Here is a 19072-nt window from a genome sequence, read left to right as displayed (position 1 = left end):
TTTTTTTTTTCTGTTTCTGGCCGAACTAAGTAAGATCATCATTAAGGTTTGTTTAAAAAAAAAAAAAAAAAGATTCACTGTGTTTCCCCATATGAATACGCCCAGAAAGGACACGACGCACTCTTTGACCGAAACCACACACAGCTAGCCAGAGCAACAAGCCACCTGCTGGAGGAACAGGGCTCATAACTAAACTCCTACAGGTCCCACATCCTCTGGTTCTGGGTCTCCCAACACTTCCCATCACGGTCTTTCCTCTCCCATTCTGAGCGAAATGAAAGCTGCTCACCTAAGCTGAGTCACAGCCTGGCCGAGATCACAGAGCTCACAGCAGGGGAGGGGGGGAGGGGCAGGATCAGGATTCCAATTCAGCTGCCTTGGCGGCGTCAAGGACAAAATTCCTCACCCTGACCTCGAACCGAACCTCCCCCCGCCTGAGACGCGGAGCTGTTATTTTGGCGTCCACTGTACCAATGATCTCAGTCAAGGGCAAAAATTACAGTGCAAGGTGCCCGGTGACTATGGCCTTGGACAGAATTCACGACCTTCCTCTTTCATCCAGGGCACATTTAATGGACACTTCCTCTCGGGCAGGCATGAAGGAAATTGTGCAGTGGTGGTAGTAATAATAATAATAATAATAATAATAATAATAATAATAATAATGGAATAACAATAATAATCTCTTTAAGAACCACACAGGGTCAGGCTAAGATAATTTAGTGGTCAGAGATACACGTTTTGAACCCAAGCTTGAGTTTAGACATCACAAGGCCTGCCCAGCACTACAATGCGTGACCCTGGAGACCAGCCCACACTGTGTGGCCCACCCCCATCTGGTGGCCCCTGGCACTAAGGCATCCAGGATGCTCTGAATCCTCTCACCTTGGCTGAGGGTTGCTCAGAATGGCCTGTGGGCTCTAAGCATCGCTTGGAAGCCCCCCCTCCACCCCCCCCTGCCCGGCCCTCCCACTACTCACCACACATCAGGCAAAATTCTTACCCTCCCAGAGTTTACATTATTATGAAGGAAGACCAATAAATAAAAGAAGGGGTGAGAACGTGGCGATGAGAGCTGGGGGAGAGAAGAGGCATGAGGAGACAGGAAAAGAGGGGTGAGAGCTCTGTCACCTCCCAGTGCGGCCCAGGTCCTGGGGCAGGCGTGTGGCCAGGCAGAACGGTGGGGCTGAGTCTCCCAGAGGTGGGAGAGGGGAGGGGAGTGGCGTGACCTGCAGGAGGAGAGCAGGCGGGTCACCGGAGGACTCGGGCTCTCTGACTGAGGCGGAACCAAGGGCGGGTTAATGCACTGCCTGCCTGATGCTACCCCGGGGCCTCCATCTTCTTCACATCGCTTCTGAAATGTATTAGCAACTTTAATAAATTATGAGAAAGTGCATTATGTCAGACTCCCCGTCACGAAATATTGCTGATCTCGTGCAGGACTCCATTTAGCCTGCCCTTGCGAGCAGGGCTGGGACACAGGGGCCTCGAGACCAGGGTCACCCTCGCTCCAGTGCCCCAAGCCCAGACCTGCTCCTTGGAAGGGGTGAAGAGTCCTTCCCCCAGCGCCCCCCGCCACCCAACCCATCAAATCCCAACAGCTAAGAAGGGAATCGGGACGCTCCCCCCATCCTGGAGCAGTGCCGGGGGACCGAGCTGTCCATCAAAGGCAGGGCCTGCCCTAGGCTGCAGCCACACAAAGATTCCGCTGACAGGGCGGGACCTGGTCCTGCACCGCCCGGCTCTCATCTCTCACTGAAGTGCTTCCCCATCCCAACGCACCTCTCTGTCCAGTGAGATCGTTTTTGTTTGTTGGAGGAATAGATAAGAATGTGGGTTTCTCTTCTCTCTGGAGGACTGGGCCCAATGCTGCCTGCCTGAGAGGGCGAGGAGGCAGCCAGGGTACCAAACAGAGGGACAGGCAGGAAAACCACTCGCATCTCGCCTCGGGATGGTCCCATGGATCCTTTCATTCCTATTCCCAGGACTGAACGTGAGCACGCTGTATCTATCTTTAGCTTGGGTAATGTTTGGGTGCTAAGTGCCACTGGACCTTTTCAGAGCTTAGGATGTACCACCGGGAACGCTCATTTTCAAGTTCATGGTCCTGAGGTATGGGAGACATTTAATGAAAAAAAAAAAAAGAAATGAAAAGAAACATGCATAGAGGCAATTCCTTAGTTTTCTGGAATTAATTTTCTTCTGGCATGATCAGTGTTTCCCCTCTGTAGGGTACTGCTGCTCTGGCTAGGGAAACACGAATGTATGTACTGTTGGCAGGCAGAAAAGTCATACAAATCTGTCTGTTACAGTGTTGAAATTTACACAAGTCTATCATCATAACATGAAGATTCAAATGTCCGACAATTCCACAGTAATTTTTGGTAAGGTTTATTCTTAACCAACAGATCACAGAAATAAAGTACAGGAGCTTGGGGGGGGGGAACATAAAAAAAGGAAAGTTGTATTCTTTCAGAAACCTACAACTAGTAATTATACGTAGTAATTATTACTGCCTTTAGGTGGTAATAATAAATAATGAATGACTCTAAATTGTGGGCTGGGGCTTCAGATCTAAACTCAGTGGCTCTGGTTAGAAGAAACCTATCAGTCAGTGAAACCAATGGGAAGAAAAATCACTCATGAATCCCTGAGCCCCACCATAAGAGACTCCTTTACTGGAGCTATTTCCCATTCTCAGGACCAGACCTTTAACCAGAGGGGGGAAAAGGAACAAGACACACACTCAAAACAAAACAACTCTGACATTATTTGTCTCAGCGCAAACGAATTTGCTCATCATTTTAAAAGGCAGTATTAGAAGGACCACAGCAAACACCACAGGAAAGATGAAATTAGGAGAAGAATCTAATTTCAGCAAAGACAGGTGGGATGGGTGAAGAACTGCCAAGGAGGAGAAAAACTCTGCTCGCTTCTCATGAAAGGGTATTGGATTTTGCTAACTGCTTTTCCGCATCCACTAGCGAGACGCGATTCTCTCCCTCCTCTAAATGCGGCCTACTGTATCGATTCATACAGTATCGACTGAGACTGGGCCAGTGTGTGGTATCTGCACCAAAGCTTTCCTTCAATGAACCAGTTCTTCCAACTTATTTCCTTGGCTGGCTTGCTTCTAGAAGGTTCTCACCTGCCCTGGGGACTTGAAAGTGAAAGTTTTCCAATGTTTCAACACCAAAGGCCTGTTCTTGGCCATAACTGGTTGGTTTCATTCCAATTAATACTCGGGGTGCAAGCTCCTTTCCTTGTTAGAGAGAGCAATATGGAAAACGGCACTGAGATCATTTTTTTTTTTAAATGTTATTGAATCACCGTGAGATAGTTACAAGCTTTCATGTCTGAGTTACAATCACACAATGATCAAACACCCATCCCTCCACCAGTGCACATTCCCCACCACCAATATCCCCGGTATACCCCCCCCTTTCCCACCCTCCCCCTGCCCCCATGGCAGATAATATTCCCCATACTCTCTCTCTACTTTTGGGCATTATGGCTTGCAACACAGACACTGAGAGGTCATCATGTTTGGTCCATTATCTACTTTCGGCATGCATCTCCCATCCCAACTGATCTGAGGGGTCATTCTTAATGAATGATGGAGCAGGGAGGAAGGGACACTAGCCCAGGGGTCACGGGAAGTGACTGAGTAAGTCACTGAGGCCTAGGAAGGGACATGGCAGATCCAACAGAAATCTAATTCAACGGTCTTTCAGCCCAAGCTTAAAGCAGCCAGCTTCCATATCCCTAGAAGCAAAGACTTCAACAGGACTCCCAACATTCACACACGTGAAAAAGCATCATTTCTAAGAGATGAAAGCTATTTCAAGAAATCAGCAACTTTTCCCCAAATAATACCATGTTAGCCTGTTATTTTTGCAGTTCTAAAATATTTTCCTTCCAGGTGAAAGGGGTATTTTTTAACCCTTCTAAAACATAGCTTAATGGTAAAACTTAACGTAGGTTTTGCTTGATCTTGTAAGTTTAATGGTAACTATTAGTTTTTTAAAAAAGGGAAAATACTGAAGGGGGGAATCAGTAAGAGCTATCAGTACCCAATGGTAATTTTCACTATAACAGAATCTTAATTTTGCTGTATTCCCTATAGTTAAAATCTTGGTGAACAAATCACTTTCTTTTCTGATTATCACCTCAGGAGCCTTTCACCTGAAAACGGCTAGGTGGTCCTACAGAAATGGGCATCATCAGCCCCTAAGTGGATGCAACTCTAGTGATTCCACTATTTCTCCCAGTTTCCTACTTTCATACATAACTTCATGTCAAGTGTCCTCTCACACACAGACCTCCCCCTTCCTGTTTTTATTTCCTTAGTTCAAGTGGAATTTATTGGATTAATGAGTATGGATTTTTGCCTGGATCTTAATGTATCTTGAATTGGCGTATTCTTAAGTGTAATATTATCTGAGCACTCAGCATATCTAGATGTTTTTCCCAAGAACTAATCATATTACCCTGATATTTATCAGACAATGAGCACATGGTTTTTCTTTTTGCTTTAACTGCCAGGAAATTCGGAGCTAAAGTTCAAATCCAATAATGAGTTCATCTCAGGTGACCTGTAATATGTTTCGCGTTTCCCTCAGATCGATTTTCTACTTTTTTTGTCCCTTTTACAAACAATGATGCTGAGTTGTGAAAGTTCCCTCAAATTCTTTTTCAGAAGCCGAAGGGTTCTAAAACCCATTCACCTACATACCCAGACGTGCACATGCCTATGTTTTCACGGTGTCTACTGCTACACTTCTAGTAATTAGCAGCAGGAAAGCCCAAAGTTCTTGGATCCAGAATCTACACAGGGCGGGGCTCCTTCTGTTTTACAACAGAGACACAAAGCTGGAGTGACAATGCCTGGGGCCACAGCTCTAGCTGGCGTCTTAGAACCAGCTGGGGCCTCAGAACCAGTTAAAAGTCTCAGTTAGGACAAACTAAATGGGTTCTTTGCATGCCACATGTGAACCCTGCACAAAGCATGTCTAATCCATTGTTCACAAAACACCTTTCAGGGCTTCACGACGAAGTGTCTCTCTCTCTCTCTCTCTCTCTCTCCAAGGCATCTTCATCTCACCCATGGCCATGGGGCACTGCTCATTTCTGACCTACAGGCAGAAGCCATCTCCAACGCTAAGGAGCAGGTGAGGGGAGGCTGCCCTGACTAATGCTACCGATGGGTGTTTTACACGACAGGAAATTCATTGCCTTCAAGCTCTGGAGGCTGGAGGTTCAAGATCATGGTGTTGGTGGAGCCATCCTCCCGCTCACGAGTCCTGGGTAGATCTATTCTGGGCTTTGTGGTGGTTTCTCCCTATGTCTCTTCACAAGGTTTGCTCCACGGAAATCTGTGTCTCAACTTCCACCTTTCAGAACACCAGCTACGTTGGATGAGGCGTTACTCTAACGATGTTGCTTGAACTAGATGGCCCTTGAATAGATCCTCTCTGGGCTCTGCACTTCAGTACATAAACTCGGGAGGGGATGCAACTCCACCACCATTCCAATGGCTACACAGTCATATTCCTGATCTTTTTTCATCTCCCTGCTCAAACATCCCTCATTGTCCCAACTCACCAAATGACATCAAATTCCTCACAGTGGCATTCGAGTTCTCCCTCGGCCCGGTTTCAACGCACTATTGTTAGTTTTTCCTCCCCACAAGCCTCCATATCTCTCTGCACTGCAGTCCGATGGCATTACTTTCCCATTCCAAAACACCCACACTTTCCTGCCTCCACCCCCATACTGATGTGGCCCCCCTAGAATGCCCCCTCCTCCCACTCCAAAAGCCCCTCTCAAATGTCATCTCCGCTACAATGCCTTCTAGTTCCTTGAAGAAGACAGAGCTCCGCCAGTCCTTTGTTTGGGATAATCTACTGGAAATAAGGATAATTGTTGCATTACAATCAGCTATGTGTAGCCACTTTCTTCCTTAAACACAGGGATTAACTCATCTCTGCCTCCCTCCCAAAGTCTTTTCTTTCCCAATTTCCCCCACAGTGGTTGCTAGCTCCTTTTTATAAACACACAGAAGCATAATGGGATTCTGATATGGGGACTCATAGTAACGTGCCAGAATCATCTACAGTAGCTCATCTTAGCAGCACGTAAACCAAGCAAGATATGCGAGTAGGTATTGGAATAAATGCAAACAAAGGTTAGCTATAAAATTTAAGATTGGTGTCGTGTTGGCATGGGTTGAACAGGTAATTTCTTTACTTAATTAAAAAGAAGGTAGCAGAAGTGTTCATCTTTTGTCAGCCCCCTCCTTCCCCACTACCCAGGAGATAATTATTTTTACTAGGAAACATCCCTTTTGTCCTCATCCATTTCCCCTCCCCATATAAAATTCCATGAAGTTCATTGCTAAAGAAAAGTAAATATCCAGATGGCCAGAGAAGTGACCTTTCTCTAACAGAGGGGATGGATTTGTTATCCAGCCAAATGTTTGAAATTCTTCCACCAGCATGCATAATTGAGAGAGAGATGTGTTAATCACCCTTAAGTGACAGCTGGTAGGACTTCCTAGACAACTGAGTGGAGTATTGATCTGGAATGATTGCAACTGACTGGACAACAGCGACAGAAAGGGAAGGTCCCCACAACTGTTCTTGAATGGGCAGGTCAACGCGTGGGTTCTGGGGGGCCGTGGGCATGATGGCAACCAGCCAAGGCGAGTCCGGCTACAAATGCACCAAAGTAGCTCTTGGTGCGACATTTTAATGAGTAGCAAGGGGGGGAGGGGAGGGAAATCCCAAAGATGTAATCCCTATCATTATACTAGCTCCACAGTTCACAGTGGGTCCTTATCAAGCAGAAACACAGTTCCAGAACATCCAGATGAGCATTTTCTCCTTCCTGCACCCCCCCCACACACCCCTACTCTGCTGTTCCTCGGGGCTGCAGTGTCCCCATCGCTGTCGGACTGTTATTTAAGGAAGCTGAGTGACTGCCCAGCTCTTGACTCAGCACTGTGGAACATTTTGAAGAGGAAGCAGAAAACATGATCCTTGCCCTGAAGAAGTTACCCTCTCGGCATGGGCTGAGGAATGATTTAATTCTCTCACGTCTTTTTACACACCCACACTTTGGGGAGTCTACAAAGGAAAGAGAAAACAAACTATTTTACCTTTAAACAGAGAACGTAAGTGTCAGGAATATTCTTTTTTCTTAAAAAAAAATCCATTTTCATTGACAAATACAATGTGCCATGTTGTCGCTATATTAAGTTGTTCAATTTTCATACCACAAATATGCACAAAAAAAGAAACATTGGCTTCCCCCCACCCCACCCCCCCATTTCCTGTTGCTATTTTTTTTTCCCTTCACCTGGAGTCACATGAAATGTGGAACTGCCTGACTTCTCTGAAATCCAATATTATGGTATGTCTGTCTCCAAAGTCACTACTTTGGTGTTCGTTCATACATTTTTTGGAAAAACTATCTGGTTTTGGTTTAGTCTAGGGAAAATACATTCAAGACTTTTTCCCCCTTCAAATGTGTAGAAGAAAAATATACATCTCTGCTAAACAGCTGGAATCAATTTAAGGTTTTGGCACATATGATGGAAAAAAAAATCAATGGAAGTTAAGAGTTGAAAGGCAGTGTTTTCCTCTACAACTCTCATTAAACTGTGTCCGCTAAGAAAAATAAAAGGAGGTTCTTTAGATAATTAGGATGAAAGGTCAAGTAAATACTTAGTCAATAAGGTCTTATTGAAGATTTAAGTTTATTATGCTCTAAGTTGGAACAGAAAAGGTGGGACTCAAAAGATTTAGGCTTCCTTTCTATCCACCAGAAGAGTTTTAAACTTAACTATAGAGATGGCGGAACCTGCACAGAATAATAATAAGATGCTATGCTAAGAGGAATAATAGAAAGTCTAAAGGGCTACGCACGCTAGCGGCCTCCATGAACATGGAGCAATTCAATCAAGGTCAAGGCTCTTTACAAACTCTAGAAATCCTGTTGAGTGCCCATCCAAATTGCTTCTTTAGTGGACAAGAACTTACAGTCTGATTCTTGTTCTGGCTGCTTGGCAGTGAAGCCCAAGGAGACAATATCAATTGCTCTTTCCTTTCTATTATATATATTAAATATAATACAATATATTATATATTATAATATGTTCTAGTATATAACATATAATATATATTATATTTTCCTTCCTTACGCATTTCCCCCCACACACATGGAAAATAAGCTAATATGCAGAAGACCTATTTCCCCTCCTTTATAGCTTTAAGAATACCCTTAAGAGTTCTCAAGAAGCTTTTGTTCCTTCGTTTCTTGCTTTGAGGGAGCCAGTTAAACGAGAGCCCCATCAAGGGTTGAGATTCATTTATGTCCCAGGCTTTCAGCCTGGTGGTCCAGGACCAGCCTTTCCAGAAGACGATAAGCCAATAAACCACAATGTAGTATGTGCCATTTAAGTGGTAGGGGGGGAAAAAAAGAGCCTCACTATTTTTGTCTCCAATGGTAATTGTTGGCTCCAAAATTCCGGATCTTGAGGGAATAGAAGGCAAGGAGAAGGTGAATCTTAGAGAAAGTGGTCCCAAGAGAGAAGGTGCAAAGAAGAGAGTGTCCCCTGAGCATCAACTCCAGTTGAGAAACCCAAGAAAACTCACAGTGACCACAAGGATCCTGGCATCTGGCCACTGCAGAGTGAGCTCATCAAGAGGAGGTTCGAACCATGAGAGATCAGCTCCTGCCACAGAGACTGGCACACGTCTAAAAGAACAAGAGCAACCAGTGCTTGGGCAAATGTGCAGGGAAAGGGGCTCTCCTTCACAGCTGGGTAGGAATACTAACTTTCTGGAAAACATTACGGGAATGCCTCAAAAAGCCAGGCATTGAACTTCCCTATGACGAGCAGTACTACTTCTGGGAATATTGTGGGGGGGGGGCGTCATAAGCACACTGCAGAAAAGCCATCTGCAGGTTTACGTTCCTTGCAGCTCTGTTCACAATACTCAGAATCTGGGAACAGCCCAAGTGCCAAGAACAGATGGCCGGATCGAGAAACTATGGTACATCTACAGAATGAAATACTACACAGCCACCAGGAAACACGAAACCATGAAATTCACGTAGGAATGGATAGACATGGAGAGGATCATACTGAGTGAAATGAGTCAGAGGGAGAGGGACAGACATAGGATGACTGGACTCATGTGTGGGATGTAAAACACATAGGAAGAGACTTAAATCCAAAGACAGCAGACACAAGGGCAGGAGGAAGGAGGAGAAGGGCAGCCTCCACGGCTGGGAGCCTGCCACAAGTGGTGGTGGGTGTAGGGCAGTGACGATAGGGAAGGAACCACTATGACAAAGATCGCTGGAAATGAGAGAGAGAGAGAGAGCGAGAGAGAGAGAGAGAGAGAGAGAAGAGAAGAGATGGAGAGACAGGCTGGGGGGAGGTGGGTAGGAGGGAAACAGAACATTGGTGGAGGAAAATGTACACGGGTGAAAGGAAGGGTGATGGAACATTGTATGACTGAAACCCAATAATGAACTGCTTTGTAACTGTGTATCTCAAGATGCTTCCATTAAAAAAAAAAAGTGGTCTGGTGCTCTTGATGCAGGTTGGAAACAAACAAATAAAAATATCAGATTGCAAAGCAGAGAAGAGTTGCGAAGTGGGAAGAATTAAGACCAGACGGTTCTTTCACTGGAAAAATCCCTGTAAAGGAGGCCCACCGAGCAGAGGTGCTGGAGAAGAGTCCATACGATGCCACTCAATGTTAAAGAATCTGACTCTACTTCGCCACCTTCCTCTGTGTAAGATGTCAAAGGGGCAGCCCTGCTGGTCGGGCACAAACTATGTCGACAGGCCTCCATGCTGGGGGGCAGAGAAACCCACTGGAAGTATAGGTTTCACTTCTCCTTCACACGTTCAGTGTGAACACCTGCACTCATGTACATGTGATTGCATTAGTCTGACCCCTTTCGTATGTTATCTTCTTTATCCCTCCTCCGGAAAATGTTAATTCTTGTCCTGGTAACTTTTTATCAAATACCTTGAACTTCTCATGCTGACCATTAGAATATGACAAAAAATACAGAAAGCCTTCAGACGACCTACTTAGATGTTACAAATGTATCTAAATTTTATATTTAATCAATGAATCTAAAATTATATGGATTTAATATCAGCTAAGCACCTGGGCTAATCACTTCTCTAATTTTCTCATTCAGCCTGATATATATGTGAGTCTAAGATTTCACTCTTATTTCCACATAGAAGACTGTAATTAGCTACAAAGGAATTCTTCTATTACAGTAATTTCTTAATTAGACATAGGGATGGAAAAAGAAAATTTGCAAATAATAGTAATTCATCTAAAATCACACTTAAAACTATTAGCTTTAAATGCAACTAAAGAATTTAACTAGAACTCCTGATTTCAAAAAGTCAAGAAGAAAGTTAACTAGAATTTCACCCTTCTAAAATATCTGTGAAGGTGTTAATGAGCAGGTAGGAGCTGAAAGGTGGGCTAGCAATTATGGCAAGGGAATGGGGCAGAAAGCCCAACAGAACAGAGAAGACTGATTTTTTTTTTTCCCCAACTTTTTTACGAAGCCGCATTTCTGACAAAGTCTTATGCAGAAGACCAACAGAGAAGCCAGGTGATATGTAGAATTCTCCTAATACTTCCCCAAGGCAAGAAGAGTGGTTAATCCTCCTACCTTTTCTCTCCTTGAAGACTGAACTGGAAGTACAGTGCTGATTATTTGAATTTTTTATAGTGAAGTATTATATTTGTGAGCACTCACTAGTTTATCAAACTGACATTTTGATCACATCACTGGGTGTTTTTTTGTTTTAAATCCTGTTTTTTTTTTTTAAATCCTCGAGTTGAGTGGTTTAACTTCGTGTGTGTGGGTACGGGTGTGTGTGTGTGTGTGTGTGTGTGTGTGTGTGTGTGTGTGTGTGTGTGTCTTTTTTGTGGCCACCTATATACAAGACAAGCAATCTATTGCTTAGCCACATCCCTAGTTCAGTGGTTGGAAGCCAGGTGTCAACACCAGGCCACAGGCCAGCAGGGGAAACTTATCTACTGATCACTGGTAGATATCTGTGATCTTAGACCTTCAGTGACTGTATGCTTAGACTGATGAGAAAAAAAGGCCACCTGTTAAATCATTCCTCTCTTGACCCAAATCATGGGGTATTAGAAAATTTATACGACAACAAAAGACCCAATCAAGCATCATTAAATAAGAATATTAAAGTAGAGAAAATGAAATTGTGACCTGGTGATCACAAGGCCTGTCCAAGAGGGAACACGGGACATCTAGAGGGGGGAGAGTTGAGAGTACACACACAGCAGGCTGAGATGCGGATGAACCCCAGAACTGGAAACGCACCCTTACGGTTAATTTAAACTCCGTATTAGACCGTGGTCAAACAACTCCCTACTTAGCTCTGTGGGTCAACTCTGCATCTACAGAATGGAATACTACGCAGCCACCAGGGAAAACGAAGTAATGAAACTCGCGTACAAATGAGTGTGGACATGGAGAGTATCACACTGAGTGAAATGAGTGAGAGAGGGACAGTCAGAGGGGCGCATTGCCAGGGACCAAATCTTGTTTATGCCTTGTTTAAACAAGGCCAAGTGACACTGAGGTAGCTACACTTTCAGCCCAGGACTTCCCAACGAGACTAGCCAATGAACTGGAACCAGTTCTCAGAGGCTGAGTCTGGTCTGCAAAACAGCTCTAGAATGAGACATCAGCAGACTCAACGTACCTCGCTACTTCTGAAAAGTGGGATAGAAATTTGGGGATAGGGCTTGTCAGGCCACAGCACTATCATTTGTTCAATTACCGCTCTCAATTATATCCAAGTGACCCCAAAGAAGCAGTGCACATCCAATTATGCCAAATTTATACCCCGGGATGTGCAGGTTCTGGCTCAATATAAAATCCTGGTAGAATCACAATTGAACAAGCTTGACAGGACATCAAAATTGCTATGTTGTTTCCAGATCTCATTAAATGGGAACCTACACTTTCCTGTAATGTTTCAAGGGAGTCTACACTATTATTATTTTTCTATTTGTTTGTGTAAGGAAAATGTTGAGCCAATACTTCATTGGAAAACAATATAAGCAGTAGGAGGGAGCTGCTATGAGAACGGGGTGTTTTGCCTCCCAAAGCAGTGGTGCCTGGGAGAATAAGACGAGCTCATTATCCTTCCTGGTGGCAGCATGTCGTAGAATGCAATATTCTTAATAAGGGTGACATGATTCAAACCATCACAGCAGCATCCTGGGCAGCTCTGGGTGATTCAACGGAAGCACTTGGAAAGACACTAGAACTTTCTCTCTACGCCCTCCACGTTGAGTGTTTGATCAGAGCAACCCTCTCATTTTCCATTTTGATCCTAATTGTCCAGAGACTCTAAAACTTCTACCTTAAGAGACTCCCAACCCCTTCACCCAACCCTTCCCACCTGCTCCCAAGCTCTTCCTTCTGACACATGCTCTATTCCTGGGGATGTTACTCCAGTTCCTCTCTGGATTCGAGCTTGAAACTACCTTTGAAGTGGGTACAATTAAGGCACCAAAGCAACAAAGCTATAGATTGGGAGTCCTCCCTCTCCCTCCCTTCCTCCTCCTCCCCCACCCCTTCTCCTCTCTCTCTCTCTCTCTCTCTCTCTCTCTCTCTCTCTCTCACACACACACACACACACACACACATACACACACACACACACGGGGCTGGATCCTGTCCCTGTTCAGGTTCTGGAGCCGAAGCATTATTTCAATTTTCTCGACCTGGCTCCTCAGTGGCAGAAAGGGAAATGATGGTTCTTTTCCACAGAATTCTTGTGGTGGGCAATGACATCACCGCAGATAAATGCCTGGCACTCGCTGAATGTCCGCTCCCTGCGCGCCGTTTTCTTTTAACTCTCGGTGGCCAGCCTTTCCTGTGCACGCCCTCTCCCTTCCTGTCTTATTCTATTCCTGGGCCCAAAGAGGCCAGATCCTTAGAATTGTGCCGTCTCGACACCGGCCTCCTAGAAGTTCCTGTCTTTTGTGACATATCTATCTCTGTGCGTGTGAACAGCAAGGCTCAGGCTCAGGCTCAAACCTGCCCTGCATCACAGGGAAAAAGAAAACCCCAGAAGCTCCAGGTACCACATCCACACAATGGGCCTAATCTTACAAGATTATGGGCTGTGAAGATCACATGAAATAATGTTCTTAAAGATACTGATTATCGGGGCCAGGGAGAGAATTAATGGGTGAAGACACTTCCCTTCATATGGCTGACCCGGGTTTAATACCCGGCATCCCATGTGGTCCCCTGAGCACTGATGGGAGTGATCCTGAGTATAGAGCCAGCAGTCAGCCCTGAGCACAGTCAGCTTTGGCTCAGTCCCCAACAATACTCGCATCTGCCTGGCATGTATGAAAACTCCACACACAGGAGTAATATGACCGTTTCTTTGAGGTTTTTTTGGGGGGGGCACATTTGGCAGGGATCTTACTCCTGGTTCTGTGCTCAGGCATCACGCCTGGTAGGCTTCAGGGACCAAACATGGTGTCGAAGATCAATCCTGGGTCAGCTGCATGTAAGACAACCGCCTCTCAGCCATCTATCACTACCACTAGTGCCCTCCGATCTCTCGGGCCCAACTCTGCTGCTTTGCGTGTGAATTTAGTCTTCAACACTGTCACCAGGTCGCTCACAGTCAAGTTGGATTTGATCCCAGTCATCCTTCTTCAGCTCGGGACCCTCCCGAGGCTTGCTCCCCCCTCCTTCCATCCCATACACACCCTTCCCAGAGCCAGAACAGAGTCAGGGTAAGAGAGAAACTGTTGCACCAGGAATTCAGGCTTCTCCTGCCAGCCTGAAGCCAGCAACTCAGTGGCAAGACAGAAAATGATCCTTTTCCACAGAATTCTTGTGGTGACCAATGACATCACCGCAGATACATGCCTGGCACCCTCTGAATGTCCTTTCTCTCTTCTCTGTTTCCTTTGAACTCTAAGTTGAAATGCTCTCCCTCTCATTTGACTGAGGAATACTGAAATGCTTCTGGGGTATTTTGGCTCCGTGTCTCTTGGTGCTTTCTGGGGAGGGGTGGGGAGGAAGTGGGCAGCAAACCTGGCAGTGCCCAGGGATTACTCCCAGGCTCTGTGCTCGGAGATCTCTCCTGTAGGGGCTCAGGAGACCCATGTGTGGTGCTGGGGACTGAATCCCGGTTGGGTTCGTGCCAGGCAAGTGACTTGCCCGCTGTTTTCTCTCCAGCCCAGAATGTCTGTTTGCTTTTTCCCTTTAAGTCACCTTTGGGAGTGGTGAGTAGCCCGAGTCAGAGGACGAAAGAAGGGGAGCCCTGGATTATTAGAGCTTGCCAGACAAGAGGCGCCTTCTGGAAACGAAGCCAGCAAAAGGGTTGCAGCACCAGGGAGAAGGGGCTGAGCAAGCTCCAAAGCTAAGAAGTCTTCGCTGAGGGTGGCGGTGGCGCTCTAGAGGTCTCTGCAAAAATGCGGCCTTGGGTCCCCTCGTGATGAGTGAGAAAGATGCCACTGAGAAAGAGTCAGACGAATCAGGCTCAGCAGGACGGCTGCCCGTGGAAGGGTCTCCTGCCCACCTGTCTAAAGCCGACAGCCTGGCTGTCTCCTGATGGACTAATGGAGGCTCAGGGTGCCTCTGAGCCAATGAATGAAACCCTTTTGCTCAACGGCTTCCAAGGTTCAAGTGGGCCGGTGGTGCTGGGCTCACACTTTGGGGCTGGGGGAGGGAAGGCGAAGCAAAGCATGAAACAGCACTTCCTCCGCATGAAGTAGCTCCGTCCTCTAGGACCAGGAACTCATGACGCACCGGGAAGGACACCCTGCCACACTCAGCAGCGTCCTCTCTGCACCTCCACATCCCACGCTCTACTCCCTTCCACGCCCTTGGTGCAGTTTCTTGACTGTCCACCTGCCCCAAGGGCTCCCAGACGCAGGACGGTGATTAAAAGCAGGGAGAGCAACACACATCCTGAAAATAGCTCCATCTTGGGCCCAAATCCCACCCCTTCCCCTTGGGATGCGTGCCTAGAGCGCGAAGAGAAGCTGCTTCTCTTTCCTGCTCATAAAGCTCAGGTATGTCCCTGCGTGATACGTTCCGAAGAGAGACGGGGTGCTGGGCGTAAAACTACGCAGTCCGTCCAAAGCATGCAGCACACGTTCAATGAAGGCCGCCTCTACCCCTTCTAAGCATCTACTGTCCTTCTGGATAGGCCGATGCCATCTGCGCTGGTGAGAAGGGGGCAATTCCTGCCTCACTTCATTAAGGAACCGTCACTTAAGCGTCTTGAGTCATCATGTCCCAATCGTAACGGAAGCCATTAAGATGGACTTGAATGGCCTTCTCACCAGCCTGGGCCTATCAGCCGCTGGTCATGCTCATCTCTTCACACACTGAGGTTTCGTTTAGCCAGTTGGGACTTCCCTGGAGTCCCAGTGTCAACGAGACGGTGTCCCCCTGAAAGTCGGTGTCTCTCCATGTCTCTTTCCAGCATTACCAGTGCTCAGTATATTTTAAATGAGTGAATGAGAAAAAAAAATCCTAACGTGAGGACTTTTCAATCACACCGTAATCACAGCCAATAAAGCATTTGCATTTTGAAAGCACTTTAATAGTGGTTCATGTTCACGTAGAGGAGTACAGATGTACTAAGAGGTCAAACAGGAGGTCAAGTATTCTGGCTATTTGGTCCATTTCTCCAAAATCTCCTTTTTTCACCACTGCAGTTTGTGGCTTGGATTCTAGTCCTCTACTTAATGGCTCCACGTCCAACCCTCTTGATATCGGCACAGCCATTTAAGCCGCTTTTCACCCATGAGTTGCAAATGGAAGCAATATTTGTTATTGACAAGTTGGGTCTCTTCCTTTCTTCCACATTTTCTCTTTTCCCTTAAGGCTGGGTGTAGCCCTGGCGCCTCCTTGAGCAGGGGGAGTCTAGAACTCTAAGGCTTACACAATTCCACCAAAAAGCCAAGAGATGGAAGAAACCCTGTCTCTGAAAAACTGGACCCAAGAAACCGCCATATTCCATATGAGAGAAATACGCTTAGTGCTCATTGGGTTAAACTATATAGTTAAAAGTCATATTTTTTTTAAACTTTGTAACTTTTTCATTTTTTAAAATTTTATTTTATAAATTAGTTCACAATATCTTATTACATTTAATATTCAAACACCAATCGCACCACCATTACACCTTCCCACCACCATATTTCAGATATTTCCATCCAGAACCCTACCCTAAAGGAGAAACAAATAATGTATTTTGTATTGTTTATTAAAATATTAAATAATATATTTTGTATTATTTATTAAAATATTAAAATACCTTAAAGGAGAAACAACATATTTTGTATTGTTTATTAAAAAGTCATAAAATTGTTGGATCACTATTATAGATTAGTATTTAGTACAACCCAATATAATTTAGCATAGCATACAAATGCTACACATATAAAACATTGTACTGAATGAATATATTATGTAATATATAATATATAGTAGGTATTATTTTAATATATACTTATATGTAAATATTATGACACTGAAAATATAAATACACTGCAAATATACATTATAAATCACATTATTGCATCATTTGATAATCTATCATGTGAAAAATATGTATAAAATTATCCATTTATTATGAAATAGTTATATTACATATATAGCTATAAAAACCTTTCTTAGAATATATTTGATATACAAATAGATAACAGCATAGAAAATATTGCAACTAAATTTTTTCTCACTAAATATTACTTTGAAGTTTTTATAAATCAGGTATGTATATATTTGATATGGATGATGGAATTGTTTATATTTTTAAAATGTTCTAGTGTTCATAATTTAAATCTTTCAAAGAAGAAATTCCTCCATAAATGATCTTACTGATTAGTTTTTCTTTTTTTATTTCACTATTATTGACAATGGTGATATAAATATCGTTGCAAATGACTTTTTGTTCACATGCTTAAGTATTTCTCAAGCACAAATATCTAAAATTCTCATTTTGAAGAGTATTAACATTTAATCATCTCACTGTATTTCAAACTGTCCTCAAAAAAAAAAATTTTAGCACAGCGGGTAGAGCATTTGTCTTGCATGCGGCTGACCTGGGTCCGATTCCTTTGTCCCTCTCAGAGAGTCTGGCAAGCTACCAAGAGTATCTCACCTGCAGGGCAGAGCCTGACAAGCTCCCCGTGGCGTATTCAATATGCCAAAAACAGTAATAACAAGTCTCACAATGGAGACATTACTGGTGCCCACTCAAGCAAATCAACAAACAATGGGACGACAGTGCTACTCCTCAGCGTAAATTTCTGCTTCTACAGCATGTGACAGTAACTGCTTCTCTATCACAATCAACATTAACAATGTATACCTGTCAACCTCCTTACAAAAAAAAAATAGAAAGAGAAAAGTCTAGAGCTAGAGAAAGAAATTTAGCAGCGGTAGAGAATCATCAGCTACCCAAACCACAAGTAACCACGCCTGGTGATATTCTACACCGGGCCTACTCCCACCGCCAGCCTGCTCCTGTCCTTCCCCCCATCCTTCCGCTCCTGCTTCCTCCACAACCGATCCCGTTCACTGCACGTGAGGCTCCTCATTGTGGTCTTACATTGTCAGAGGAGAGCCAGTCCACGTGATCTCCTGCCGCGCGTGTTGGGAATCAGAAAGACCTCAGGAAATTGGGAGGAAGAGCCCTAACACATCCGCAAGTTTATTTGAACAGTTTAATAATATAAACATATTCTGAAGAGGACACCAAACCGTATGCAGTTTCCTGCAGCTCCGGGGGCTGAATATTCCACCTGCTTATTGCCTTCTTGCTCTCCTGGATTTTAGCACAAGAAGAAAGAAGAAAACTTTCCATCTTTCTTCCTCACCAAAGTCTTTCTGAAAGTTGATAATCCCCACTCTCACAGTTATGAACTCGATATTCACCAATGCGTGCTACCGAGTTTGCTTCTTAAACAAAAACTCTGTTGGTGTGATTTATGGACAGCAAAGAGTGCCTGGATTATGACGCAGGCCTGAGAAAATTAGAGAATGTCTGTGCAAAAAAAAAGTAAATAAATAAAAGGGCAGGATTTGTATGCTGTGAAAGGTAGATGAGATCAAGGCCCAAATCGCCCCAGTTTATGTGTGATTTCGCATTAAAAATGCTGAATCAGGTATCTCAGTTTCTTTGTCCTTCAGAAGACGCATCATTTAGTGCGTATCTGCTAAGGACCGGCCTCCACTGAGGCTGGGATATAAATGAAAGTAAAACGAAACTCCTGCCCTCAAGAATACGCATTGCAGAGGTGAGACCGGGAGAGACAGGAGCCAAGTAAATAGAAATGGGATTCATTCAAGAACTAGTAACTGAGCTCTGGTTTTGTGCCGAGGACTCTTCCAGGACTTGTTTTAGAAATTTGCTTCCAGTACTGTTTTTGTCAGAACTGCAGATAATATACTGGGAGTGGCGAGTGATCTGCGGTCAGCCATGAACAGTCCCTGACCAAAGCCCTGCAGTGATCACTGTCTCTCCCAGCTCTACTGCCCTTCTGTTCTCCTTGCCTACTTATCTATCTGTATTTATTCATTTGACTGCAGTTTTTGGTACTGTTGTTTTTGTTGTTCTTTCTATAACTTACTTTTTTATTTTGTTTTGACTTTGCATCTAGTTGGGGGCAGCTCTCTCCTCTCTGCAAGGGTAAACAGAGCCAGTTACGCATGCAGCTGTACACAGACTCTTGGAATTGAGAGGATGAATATTCAAAGTCCTGCTTGCTTCATCCCGTAGCTTTCTTCAACTGGCTGGGCCTTTAAGCAGTTGTAGTTTTTATTATTGCTGCTTAATGGTTCAAGGAACAGTCCTCAGGGGACTGGCTCTTTATACAGATAATGATTCAATAGGGAGAATGGAAGACGGAGATTTAAAAAAAAAAAAAAAAGACAGGGTTGATGGAAACATCAGTGGCTGTGCAATTAGGAGATCAGAGATGGCAAGTCTGACCCTCCA

At 44.6% G+C, this 19072-nt stretch overlaps 1 protein-coding gene across 9 annotated transcripts in view; it reads right to left on the bottom strand.

Moving 5' to 3' along the window:
- The window catches only part of MBNL2 (muscleblind like splicing regulator 2), a 168802-nt gene that overhangs the window by 71919 nt on the left and 77811 nt on the right, over window positions 1–19072 (bottom strand). The window lies entirely within an intron of this gene.

This window comes from Sorex araneus, chromosome 1 (genome assembly GCF_027595985.1).
Source record: "Sorex araneus isolate mSorAra2 chromosome 1, mSorAra2.pri, whole genome shotgun sequence".
NCBI classification, from domain to species: Eukaryota; Metazoa; Chordata; class Mammalia; order Eulipotyphla; family Soricidae; genus Sorex; species Sorex araneus.
This window is presented reverse-complemented; position numbering and strand designations above follow the sequence as displayed.